The sequence below is a fragment of the Poromitra crassiceps genome, assembly GCF_964638095.1.
Source record: "Poromitra crassiceps genome assembly, chromosome: 7".
In the NCBI taxonomy this organism is placed as follows: Eukaryota; Metazoa; Chordata; class Actinopteri; order Beryciformes; family Melamphaidae; genus Poromitra; species Poromitra crassiceps.
Genome location: NC_139628.1, coordinates 10,019,135 through 10,032,475, shown reverse-complemented (window position 1 = coordinate 10,032,475; position 13,341 = coordinate 10,019,135).

The following is a 13,341-nucleotide window of genomic DNA, read 5'->3' as shown; positions in this document are numbered from 1 at the left end:
TAAAAATGTGAAAAAATGTTGCGGGGCCTTTCCCCCACCAGCGAGTATAAGATAGACACCAAGGGCCCTATCTTCGTACAGGAGCTATCCCCTATTAGCGCTTGCGGACCTGTTTGCGCGTGCCTTAAAGCAGGGAAGATTGCAGTCCGCTGTCCAGGTGTTATGCCGAGTTTTGCACCCCCGCCCAGCATAAAAAAAGCATCCCCACCTCACGGGAGCATAATTGTAATGATTTATACAGAAATGTAACTGTTTAAAAGTGATATAATTGTCTGGTAGACGTGACCTCCCTGATTTCCCAAAATATGTTGGGGATGCAATTCTCGGCGGGGATGTGGAAACGTTCACGGAACGTGTCGCAGGTGCAAATTAGAGCCCTGCCAAAATCATCTGCGCCCCAAAATGCCTGCGCAAACGGGATTTGGTCGGCCTTAACTACGTGTGGCCAGGCAATGCTGGCTGGGCATTACGTCAATCAAAACCAATCAGATTCCCGTCTCGCAATGGCTGTTTGCGCGAGGCATGCAATATACTGTAATTCTCTCCATGCGTAATAGAGTGTACTCACTCGTGCGAGGACAGAGAGAGATGGAGAGAGCTTATTGACAGATTGTCTGTGGTGCCAATGACCCTCCGGGTTATGAAGGTGAATAGCCTATGTCCATTGTCCAACAAGTTTTCTCAATGCATTTCCCTCTTTGCGATGTGATAAAAGTTTCTCAGTGAGTTATAGTTGATTGCCTCACTGAATTATCTGCTAATACCCAATTTTAGCAGCATAATTTGATGTCCTGGCGTAGCACGGCTGTGCGTAATGACATATCCAAAAGGAATTTTACTTTGCACTGCGCTGCGCTGCACGTAGATTACGTTGCGCTCCCACCGCAGCGAGGTATTTAGCGTGTAAGAGGTCCTTTTCAAAGCTCTTAGCGCAAATTAATTGCGCGCTGCTGACGATAGGGTAATGCCATCTATCCCACATTTTAGCGCTGAAACGCCTGCTTTGGCTTGTGGCAGCCTATGCCCCGTACAATTATAACAGGCATGCGCCTGTGCCCGCCCCCAATTTGTATTGCGCACGGCGTTAAACGAGTGCAAACTCTAAATTAGCGCTTTTGGGAAGATAGGGCCCCAAGTCTGTATTTCTAGTTCATCTCTTTCAAAAGTTGTAGCCAAACGCATGTTGGATTTGGCCGCCATGGTGACCCTGGGGGTCACTGGCTCGGGCACTCAACTAATAGGTTTGAAAAGTGTGTTTTGCATGGTGTTATAAATCGAGTGATATTTAGCTACCATTGGTGTAATGCTATCACTTATTTTCTAACTCTAGAGATGTATATGCCTTGCTAAAGATCAATATGCGCATTATTCCCAACCCTTCTGGCTCATGGACTAATATGTAGATAGATTTTTTTGCAACCAATACTACTATTAACCGGTATAACAATGATTTATTTGCATTTACAAAAGTCTACGGCCATGGATACTGCACTGCAGCTACATCCCCTATACTTCCCAGCTACAAGTGACCCTGAAACAGGGTCAAGGAATCTATTCATACTATGAGGTCATCTGGTGACCCTGTGCCTAAACACAGCGCCCCCTAACTCCAGGAGGAGTAATAACAGGCAACATCTCCCCACACTGTCTGTCTGTCTGTCTGTCTGTCTGTCTGTCTGTCTGTCTCTCTGATGTTGGGGAGACTTCAGAGCAGTCAACCACAGTCTGCTCCTCAGCTTCCCACTGGCAGCACTGCAGTGCAGAGTCTGAAGATATGCAAGTATGTGTTTAGTAGCATATAATTATTCACAATATAATCAATAATTACTTATTAAAAATAAATCAACCAATAATAAACACACCGAGTGTAGATGAGAATATTATGCTGTATTGACTCTTGTTCTCTCCGTCAGATGCCTGTGGACTCACACTGCCCCCAAACACAGCACACAGAAACCTCCGTGTGAATGGAGATAACAGAAAGGTGACGCATGGTTTCTATATGAGTGACTTACAGAGGAATCAACAGGAGAGGAGCAGGTGAAGACTGCAGGATCGGAGGGAATAAAAAGTCCTGGAGTCTGCTCTGCACTGATGAGGTCTTCACTGCCTGGCACAATAACTGAAAAACAGACGTACCTTCCCCCTCCTCCGCTGGCTCCAACAGAGTAGCAGTGTATCTGGACTGCCCTGCTGGCTCTGTGTCCTTCTACACAGTTTCCTCTGATACACTGACACCCCCCTGCACCTTCCCCGCAACATTCACGCTATCCTGGGTTTGGGTTTGGGTCGTTTGGTTCCTCAATCTCTCTTGTGGACCATGGTGGAGTCAAGATGTTGAACCCAGGTGTGAGGAAATGTGTATATTTAGTTTGATTCCTGAAAACAAAGCAAAAGACATTCAACTACAGTGCACTCCGCTTATAGTGATCAATCGCTTATAATTATCAAAAACCTTTGTCCCAAATCATTTTCTATAGGAGGGATCACCCGAGCCACATTTTGGTAAACACACGTGACTTCTGGGGGACTTTTTTAATGGGAGTCTATGGAGCCAGACTAAAGCTTGTTTTATACTCGCCGTGCCGTGAAGGGTGCAGGGGAGGAGCGAGGGGCGTGAGCGTCAAATGACGTCAATGTGTTGGGCGCGACCCCCATAGGCCGCCCACCTGAAGATTTTTCTCACAGCGCGACCTCCGCACGGCTTCTCTCCAAACATGGACGCTTTCGAGCCACTGAGCCCTGAACACTGAGCTGTGTTTTCACCACATTTCTTGACCCATGTGGTAGGCTAAACTTTGATTTGCGCTGTTCGTTTTTAGTAATTTCTCCAAGTAAATGTGTTGTGTTGAGAGCATGGTTGAGAGAGATTAAAAGCAGCACAGAGTAGGCTATCAGGGCTGAGAACTGAAACGGCTATTCAGTAAAAACAAGTTTGGTGATTCATTCATGTGCTGATGTACGGTCGTTTGAGAGTGAAAGCGCACTCAGTACTGCACATAATAGCGTTTCATTGCGACTTTTCACGGGCTGTTCTCACTACCATTGTACAATGTAACATGCTGATCACTTGGCTGATCACTTCCGAGTATGAAAGCATCTGCCCAAGTGCGCCTCGCGGAGCCTAGCTCGAGTATAATGAGCCCTTAAACGCTGCACTCTAGCCCCGCGTTTACATGTTTACTTTTTAAAAACTGTGACAGATCACACAACATTGACACAACATGCATATATTATACACCAGACTCTTGAGCTACTTCTGCTCTCACTCAAAAAGTCTAAATATAAGCGATGTCATGTGTAGTTTTTGAGATATTAACGTTTGTTTGGCACAACTCATACCAGTTTACCTCGGTTTCTGGGGGTAATGTGACGTCACGCTGACTCCTCATATCCACATGCAGTTTAAATAATTTGTTTATAGTGATCAGTACTGCGCTTACAGTGATCATTTTGGGCCTTGTCATACATGAAAATATATAAGGTATACACCCCTACTGTTAGAAAATATGTGATAGCAATGCAGCAGTTGCCTCCAAATGTGTGCTATCACCCATTTTATAACAGTACATGCTATATTTTTCAGGCCTCCTACCCGAAATTACATCCCCCAAATTAATCATGAGAGCTGCTGAACCATAAGGCCTATATTCATGTTTCTGGTCTCCTCTGATAGGTAATAAGCTAAGCAAACCTCCATATCTTACCATTCCTCTTTCCTATTATCATTGCTTAGCAATTAAACATTAATCATCATCACAGCATCATCATCATCATAGCAATTAAACATTAAAATGAAATAAAACAAAATTACAAGAAACCATAAGAGCAATTATCGTGATCTTACCAAGACCTGTACTTAAAAAGAGAATAGCTCAACAGTGTCAGTGACAGCTTCCTAAAGTGAGAGATATTCTGACCTCAGCTCTTCTTGTGGCACGCTGACACCTACAGGATGGGGCAGTGTACTGTAGGTAGTTTGTTCAGCAGTGCCACAGAAGTTGGAAGAAATTAAAGCTTGAAGCGATTGCTTTTACATCTATTTGTTCTATATCGTCTGCCTGAGGGTAACGGGTCGTAGTCCATAAATAGAACATAAGAGGGGTCATTAAGAATGTTTAGAGCCAAGCTAACAACTTTTTTCTCAAAAATGGTTTGGATAAACCAGCTGAATTGGCCTGTGAATAGCCTACTGTGAACGAAACAGCTGACAGAACGGGTGCACCGGGAGTCCCCTCGAAGCCTACCGTTGACTATGTACAGTCCCAGTGAACGGCAGAGCTGTAGAAGTTGTGACAACAAGCTCTCTGTAGTTTACAGGGCAGCCAGTTGGACCATCTCCTCTCTGTGCCATTTATAAACTTAAACCTTTTCCAAATTATTCTATTTTTCTATTTAAAACTTCTATTGCTACTTTTATATTATGTATAATGGCATAATGTAGATGTAATTTGAGTATTTTGCATTATATTCTTATATTGTTGTTTGTATATTGTTCTCCCTTTTAAGCCCACTTTGTTCCATTTTATTATCTATTTCCCTGGGCTTTTTTACATTGTTAATTGTATCAATTATGTTTGGATGTGCTCCACCCTGTGAGGTGGTGATTGGGCCACCCCCACCTATCAGCATAGAGCCCATCAGCCTATGATTATATATATAGGCTATATATATGGGCATTCTTCATCCACCAAACATTGCTGACCTGACGAAGATCCAGTGTGGATCAAAAACGTTTGTTTCTTTGAATTAAACTTTTGGCATTGTGAGCAAGTGTGCAGGCTCTACCTTCTTTCATAAATGTATTGTTATATAATAAAAAAGTTAAATAAAAAATAATCGTTAGATGAATCAACTAATCGAAAAAATAATCGTTAGATTAATCGATAAGAAAATAATCGTTTGGGACAACCCTAGTATATTGATTGTTTATTAACTCTGCCCTACAAATCATAACCGCAGTAACTACGCCAAGACTGAAACTGAGAAAAATGGCTTTAAAGTTTTTTGACTGTCCAGCCAAATGAGATATAGGTTGAAAAGTGGCAATGCGCTTATTAAATATGTATATGTTAAAGTATTTTTTGGGGGCAAAACAATTATCAATTACTTGACCTATGACCCCAGAAATGCAGATACGGCACTCTGTCTGTGTATTACCTTAACAGATGTGTAGGTAGTACAAGGGAAAAGTGCAGTAACTACAATCTAATGTGCTTCTCCTGTCTTGTTTTTCATGAGACAATTGTAATCGGTTTTGATTTCGATACCACATCATATCTGTATTTAATTGTTTTATTGTTTACATGTTTAAAACATTTAAATGGATGAGTAACAGATAAATTCAGGGAATCCTGAAGTCAGTTGATGTAATCTTCACCACTGGTGTTGCTTTTTGGTCATCATTCTGACACAATTAATTAATGAGCACAGTTGTTTTATTATCTTAATTTTAACAGGGTTTCCTTACAAATCAGATCAGCTTTTCAGATTGATATTTCATACAAGAACATATTCAATATATTACATAGCATAATTACAATTATTTTGAATAAAATGAGTTACAGACTGAGTCTGAATGCTGATGAGCTAGGTAGTGATACCAAACAATTATCACTATCTACAGCCAGATTAACACTTCCCAGTGGAGAACACAATTCCCTTCTTTATTGGATGATCTCTTATGGATTATTAGCTAGGAATACAGCATTTACGTGAGTGATTGATATGTTGGGCTTTGTTATGGAAAAAACGGGAAAATTGCAGTAACTACAAAATCCAACCAAAAACCAGTCTGAACCGCAGTAACTACACCTCAAAGTGTAGTTACTGCGTTTATCTCTGTTTAAGTCCAGCTGAAGCTCTGTGAAAGCAAATCAAACTGCAGTAAGTGTAGTTACTGCAGTTTTGTCTGGTTTTTGGTTGGATTTCGTAGTTACTGCAACTTTTATACTCTGTTTTTTCAAATATAGAGCAAGACTGAACTTAGAAAATTTGTCACATGATAAAACAGATATCTAAAAGTTCAATTTTAATAATAACTCAATTTTGACCAAAATTGTAGTTACTGCGGTTTTGATTTGGAGGGCAGAACTGGCCCCTGGTCTTCTATCATTTCACGAAAGTGGCCCATGGGCAAAGCAAGTTGAGTATCCCTGCTATAGCCTAATGAAAGTTTGTAGGGTTGTAAATCCATCTGATACCACATGGTGAATGTTATGTTCTGAACATGGGGCATATCATAAGTATGTCATTTTGTAGCTGAAAAAGATCTGGTTCTGCAGTTGGGAAGATCAGCTCCCATATGAACCTGACCCTCCCCCCGGATCATAACACCACCATACAGATTTTTTGCCAAATCCGACCTAGGGAGGTGGTTTCCAGGACTTTCCAGGCAGTAAACCACCTGAAAATTCCTGATAACTACCTGGACCTTCCATGACCTTCCCCAGATCATAACACACGGCCATACAAATTTTCAGCCCATTCAGACCTGGGGGAGGTGGTTTTAAAGACTTTCAAGGTGTGTGACGGCCCTCGGGCCTCTTGTCTATACCTCTGCCCGTGTTGCTGTGCTGTCATTTGCATTCCAGATTGGTGGGCTAATTGGAAATGGGAAGCACCTGGCCAGTGCTCCCAGGATCCTTTATCTGTTCCCTGGCTCTGCCAGTCTGGAGATCTACTCTCACGCTGCACAGAGGCCACGCTGCTCTTTACTCTTCCTTCTCTTTGATTTCTACACTAACAACACACACCACACATTGATCACTGCATTCATACATTACTTGACACTACTGATACTGACTATCACACTCTATTGTACATTTTGATCATTTATTCATTATTTGTTCAATAAACCTGATTATTGTTTAAAAACTCTCTGTCATCTCCCTCTTTTGTTGCAACCAACGAGCCGGTTGTAACAAACGTGGGGGCTCTGTCCGTTTGAGTAAACCTAGGACATCATTATTGTTAAAAAAAAAAAAAAAAAACTTTATTTTGAAGTCAGTCGAGCGTTTGTTTTCCTCATGGTTAGTCCGCTCGGGGAGATGCATTTTTGAGAGTCTTGGATTGTTTTCGTGCTGTGAATGGTCTAGTGCAGTGGTTCCCAACCTGCGGTACGCGTACCGTAGGTGGTACTTGCGACCCCTGCTGGTGGTACTTGGAAGGCTCTGTGAATTTTTTTTTTTTTTTTTTTTTTTTTTTTTTTTGTGCAAAATCCATGGTGGTCATTAGTAGTAGTTTTCAAACATGTGAAAGTGAAATAATAATAATTATTATTAATATTATTGGCAGTGTTTCTCAAAGTAGGTGGTACTTGCGCCCCCCCTGCTGGTGGTACTTGATCCCTGGAATCCCAATGTTTAAATTATGAAGTGGATCAAAACGGGAGGGAATCGTAAAAGAGCTGTAGTAGAGGAGAGCAGCAACGATGAAGCACAAGGAGGTGAAGACAGCAGTCAACCCAGCACAAGTGCAGCTGCTGCAGGTTGCACATAGGCTGCAGGTTGGAATAAATTTGCCTCCTGCGTGAACTGTGCATAGCTGAATACAGGCCCGTAGCTACCATTGAGGACACCGAGGTCATGACCTCGGTGCCCAGATCTATTAATCTGTCATTGATGTTTTAATGCGACAGTTGATCGGAAATGCAACAATTTGCTTCCTCTCTGTGTGCTATAGAAGAGAGATAACTCACAACATTCCGATTTTGCATTGAGGCTAGATTGGGGCTAGACTTTGGGGACAGTTCTATTGAAGTGAATGGGTAAGTAACTCCCCTGTAAGTGATGTTTGTGTAGATGGGCCATTGTATTTAATTGAGCAGTATTCTGCCATGTGACCTGTATGCAGAATATAAATTATATCATATGGGGAGACATTTATTTTTTGTATCATTTTAAAGCAACAGCACAGTAAAGAGGATATTAATCTAACATGATGTATGTAGTTCTTTATAGATCTAGCCTCTTCATTTTGCTCTCAAAGTGCACCAGATTGAAGCATTTTACTTTAAAATGGACAAAATTTTCTATCCGGGGGTGCACAGCCCCCCCTGGTCCCCCCACGCCGCGCTAAAATGACCTCGGTATTTCTCAAACCCTGGCTACGGGCCTGGCTGAATAGACTGTATTTTAACGTCCGTCATATGGTGGTACTTGGAGAGCCAACTACTTTCTGAGGTGGTACTTGGTGTAAAAAGGTTGGGAACCACTGGTCTAGTGGAGTTAATTGTGTTTTTTCCTCCACTCAGTGTCTTTGGGGCAGGAGATTCGCCAGTGTGTTGGGGTAAGTGTTGACTCACCGGTGCGTAATTGCGCCTTGAGGACAGAGTGTTTGCCTGGGTTTAAACGGCGTTTCCCCTTTGGGTTTCGTCGTGGGGTGGCTGTAATGTTGGAGTTAGGTGGATAGAGCATCCCCTTTCCCTTTTCCCTACGTCGGCTCGGGAGCCGCGTCCCGGTCCGAGGGGGTGTGCCGAATAGCGGTCGCTTATAGCTCGTTCCAAGGAGGATGGTGGATGGTGGCTCCACTGGGCGCTGAAAAACCCGCCACTACACTCCATGAAGATCATAGGGGGTGGGAATGGGTTACTTTAGCTAGATTCTGATAGGCAGTCAGCAATAGGGGGGGGACCTCTGTCGGGTGCAGTGGTGAGCAACACGTTGAATTCCCTTGTTTTTTTTCCTAAATTGAGAGCGAATATATATATATATGTGTGTGTGTGTGTGTGTATATATATATATATATATATATATATATATATATATATATATATATATATAAAAAAAGGAGGAATTAACTAAAGCGTTTTCAGAAGAACCATCTGAAAAGTTTTTAGAGAAGTGCACTAAAGATCAGCTTGTGGCAATAGCCGATTATTACAGTATTGACGTTGGAGATAAGAGAGCTAGCAAAGATACTGTGAGGGCCATTTTAAAAGTTAAATTGGTGGCTATAAATGTGTTAAGTCCGACTGGAGATGTGGTGCGTGCTAGCTCCGAAGGCGCTGAGGGCTTGCCTCCGCCAGTGGCAAGGTCCAGTGCTGGGTTGAGTTTCGAGCAGCAGAAGGAGTTGTTAATGCTCCGTGTGCAGTTGGAGCAATTGGGGAGAGATAAGGAGGTTGAAGTTGAAAGAATTAAGCATAACCAGGAGAAGTTGAAGCAGGAAACTGAGCAGGCCAAAATTGAGCTAGAGAAGCAGAGAATGATTTTGGTTAGTGAGGGGAAGTTGTCAGCGGGTGATTTACGCGCTGATCCCCCCTCCCTTCCCCTGTCGGGAAAAGCGGATGATTTAAGTGATCTGAGATTAGTACCCAGATTTAACACATTCACTGCCAGCCGTTTTTTTTTTACTGTAGGTAGGTTCTGCCAGAGGGTTTTTTTGAGGATTCTGGCTCATCTTTCAAGACCCGAGGATTCTTTTCTGCTAAGATTTTGTGAACACACAATATCTCAAAAGAACTAATAGAATGTGTGCTTTCTCTGTCTAAAAGAGTTAGTTTGTAGAGTTAGTAGTTATGTAAGCATTAGCAGTTGAATACAGCATGGTTTCAGCGTCTGAAAAATTATTCTGAGATAAACGGCTTTTTGTGAAATTCGATAGAACAGTCACTTTAACCATTCATTTTTGGCATCAGTAAGACGTCAGACATCTAAACAATAGTTTTGAACAGTAATTTCCTCCATAACAGCAGGAAACCCCCCTCTGCTTCCAACTCCTCCCTCCGTGGGCGTTCTCCTCCGCCCTCCTTGGCTCTGCAGCGGGTCTGTGACAAACGAGTTGCTGCTGCCTGGCTGCTGCCTGGCAGTCTGGATGGGGCTCGCTGGATGGGTTTCGCTCGTTTCTTGGCGGTCCGGTTGAGAGCTCTGATGAAGCTCTTGCGATTCTGGGCTTATTTATGGTGCGTGTTTCAAAGTGTGCATCCAGTCTATTCTTGGAACCCCCCACCGCTGTGCGTCAGCGCGAAAGTGAAAGCGTTTTCGCCATCCATTTTACAGTATGAGAACGGCTTCCTCGCGCTTTTCCCTCCAGTTTTGGCTCGCCTCTTTCTACTGTGGAGAGACATGTCGCCACTCAGTGGGTCGGTAAAATAGATTATACACATTCAATACCTCCGATATTGGTATAGGAGACGTAAAAGGGTTAGATCAACGTCCCACCGTCAAAAAAAAAAAATCGATTTTTTTTTTAACGTAAAAACACGTCATTGGCAATCAACCGTTGGATTTTGTTTGACGTAAAAACACGTCATTGGCAGTGAACGTGTTAATGAGAGAAATCCAGAAACGTTTTTTTCTATGTTTGAGCGGCTCGCTGACGTGCGTAAGTGGCCTGATTCCACCCGCACGTTAATGCTACAGTGCGTATTAACCGGTCGGGCGCAGGAGGCATATTCCTCCTTGAGTAACAGCGAGTGCGTAAAGTATGCTTCTGTGAAAGCTGCAATCCTCAAATCGTATGAGCTTGTCCCTGAGGCGTACCGCCAACGTTTTCGAGGTTGGAGGAGACAAGTCTCATTTGGAGTTTGCTCGTGATCTATCTAATCACTTTGATCGCTGGTGCGCTGCAGGGGACGTTAAGTCTCATGAAGAATTGCGCGAATTAATGATTATGGAACAATTTCGAAATTCTGTACCAGAGCGTATAGCCATGTATATCAGCGAACGGGCTGTTAAAACAGCGGCTGAGGGTGCAGCCTTGGCGGATGATTATGTCCTGACGCACGGGGGGCAGGGTTCGAGTGTTCGGGGTGGCAACGGACACCGGTTCAATTCCTCGTCGGCGGGTACATGGGCTGGGCGTCCGGCCAGGGTGGATCAGAGAAATGATCGTAGTGGGCATGACTCTGACAAAGTTTGTAACTATTGTCATAGACGTGGCCACTGGAAAAGGGATTGTCATGCATTTAAATCTAATAACAAGCAGGCTGGGAGTGGTGGCAGTAGCCCCAAGCCGGCGATGTTTGTTGCACCAGTTCTTCAGCAGGTGCCAGTGCATGATCCAATGGTTAAGTCTCCAGGTAGTGAGTTGAAAGCGCAGTGGTGTAGTCCTGAACTACAGACTTATTTGCCTTTCATAAGTGAAGGCTTTGTCTCTCTGGTAGGGAGAGAGGAAAAGGTGTGCGTAAAATTTTTGCGTGACACAGGTGCGTATGACTAATTTATCTTGGCATCAGACTTACCATTTTCAGGTCAATCTGACATGGGTGCTTACATCCCAGTATTGGGAATGGGGTTGACTGTGCTCCAAGTTCCCCAACATAAGATAATGTTGTATTCTGATCTGTTCCAGGGCGAGGTGGCAGTCGGTGTGCGGCCAGCTTTGCCAGTGGAGGGCGTTACAATGATTTTGGGAAATGATATAGCGGGGAGCCGGGTGTGGGCTGGAGTTGCCCCTCCAGTGATTGTAGCTCCAAATCCGTTGGTTACCAGTAAGCCTGATAAAAATGAAAGTGAGTTTCCTGAGGTGTTCACTGCATGCGGTGTGAGACGTGCCATGAAGCGCACACAGTTGGATCAAATAGATTCCACTGATGACATCACACAGCAGCATAATGTGACATGTCTTGATATTCCTTGGTCTGTTTCTCACAGTGATTTGGTGGCGGAACAGCGGGCTGACGCGTCTTTAAAAGTCCTGATGGAGATGGCGTGTCCTGTGGGTGAGGCTAAAAGTCGTGCTCAGTGTTATTTTGTGGAGAATGAAGTTTTGCTGAGGAAGTGGGTGCCCCAGTGGGAGCATTGTGTGGGTGAACCTGTTTACCAAGTTGTTGTGCCCTCTAGGTTCCGTAGCATGGTGTTGCAGGTGTCCCATGACGAGTGTGGCCACTTGGGTATCCGGAAGACGTATGACAGAATACTGAGGTATTTTTTTTGGCCTAGGCTAAAAAGGGATGTTGCAGCTTATATAAAGTCGTGCCATACTTGTCAGTTAACCAGTAAACCTAATCAGAGTTTAAAGTCTGTCCCGCTGTCTCCAATACCAGCCATAAATCAACCTTTTGAACATTTGATCATTGACTGTGTGGGTCCATTGCCTCCATCTAGGTCCGGTGCTTGTTACCTGTTAACCGTGATGTGTCAAAGTACAAGGTACCCAGCGGCATATCCTTTACGCACAATCACGGCCAGGTCTGTGGTGCGTGCGTAGTCGCAGTTTATTTCTATTTTCGGCGTGCCCAGAATTATTCAGTCTGATCAGGGGTCTAATTTTACTTCTCATTTATTTGCTCAGATTTTAAAACCGCTACGTGTTAAACATAATCGAGCATCTGCATATCATGCGCAGAGTCAGGGCGCTTTAGAGCGTTTCCACCAGACTCTTAAGTCAATGTTGCGTGCATACTGTAATCACATGAACAAGGACTGGGAGGAGGGCTTGCCATGGCTGCTCTTAGCCGCAAGGGAGGTGGTGCAAGAGAGCACGGGGTTTAGTCCCAACGACCTGGTGTTCGGCCATTCTGTGCGGGGACCATTGGCGTTGGTACAGGATAATTGGAGAGAGCCCAAACCACCAGAAAACCTTTTGGAATATGTGAGTGGTTTTCGATATCGGCTTTATAAGGCCCAGGATGTAGCTAAGAAAAACTTAGCATCTGCACAAAGCAAGATGAAAAAGCTTTACGATCGCAAAGTGGAGAGGCGTGTTAAAAACAGGCATTATTGCCTATTATAACTTCTCCGTTTCAAGCAAAATTTTCTGGTCCCTATTCAGTGGTTGAGAAGTTGTCGGATCTGAATTATAGAATTGCTACTCCAGAGCGTAGGTCTCCTACTCAGCTCTGTCATGTCAATTTATTGAAGCCATATTACACTCGAGGGGGTCCTGAGGTGGATGATCTTCTGGCGGGGGCTCACCCTGCTTGTTTAGCAGTAGGCCTGTTCGCTTCCCCTTATGGGGAAGTTCATTTATTACACCTAACGGTTTATATTCCTACAATGTTATGCCATTTGGGTTGCGGAATGCACCGGCAACCTTCCAACGCCTTATGAATAGGGTTGTTGGAGATTTGGAAGGTTGTGCTGTGTATTTGGATGATGTAGTCATCTACTCTGATGATTGGGCTACACATTTGGATCGCATTGGGAAACTGTTTGACCGGCTAGCACACGCACGTTTGACAGTAAACCTTGCTAAATGTGAGTTTGCAAAGGCCACAGTCACTTACTTGGGTCGTGTGGTGGGGCAAGGTAAGGTGTGCCCGGTGCGTGCTAAGGTGCAGGCTATTGATGACTATGGTCAACCTGCAACTAAAAAAGAGCTTTCAAGTTTTTTGGGGCTGGTGGGTTATTACAGGTGCTTCTGTAGAAAATTTGCCACAGTTGTTGCACCCCTTACTGA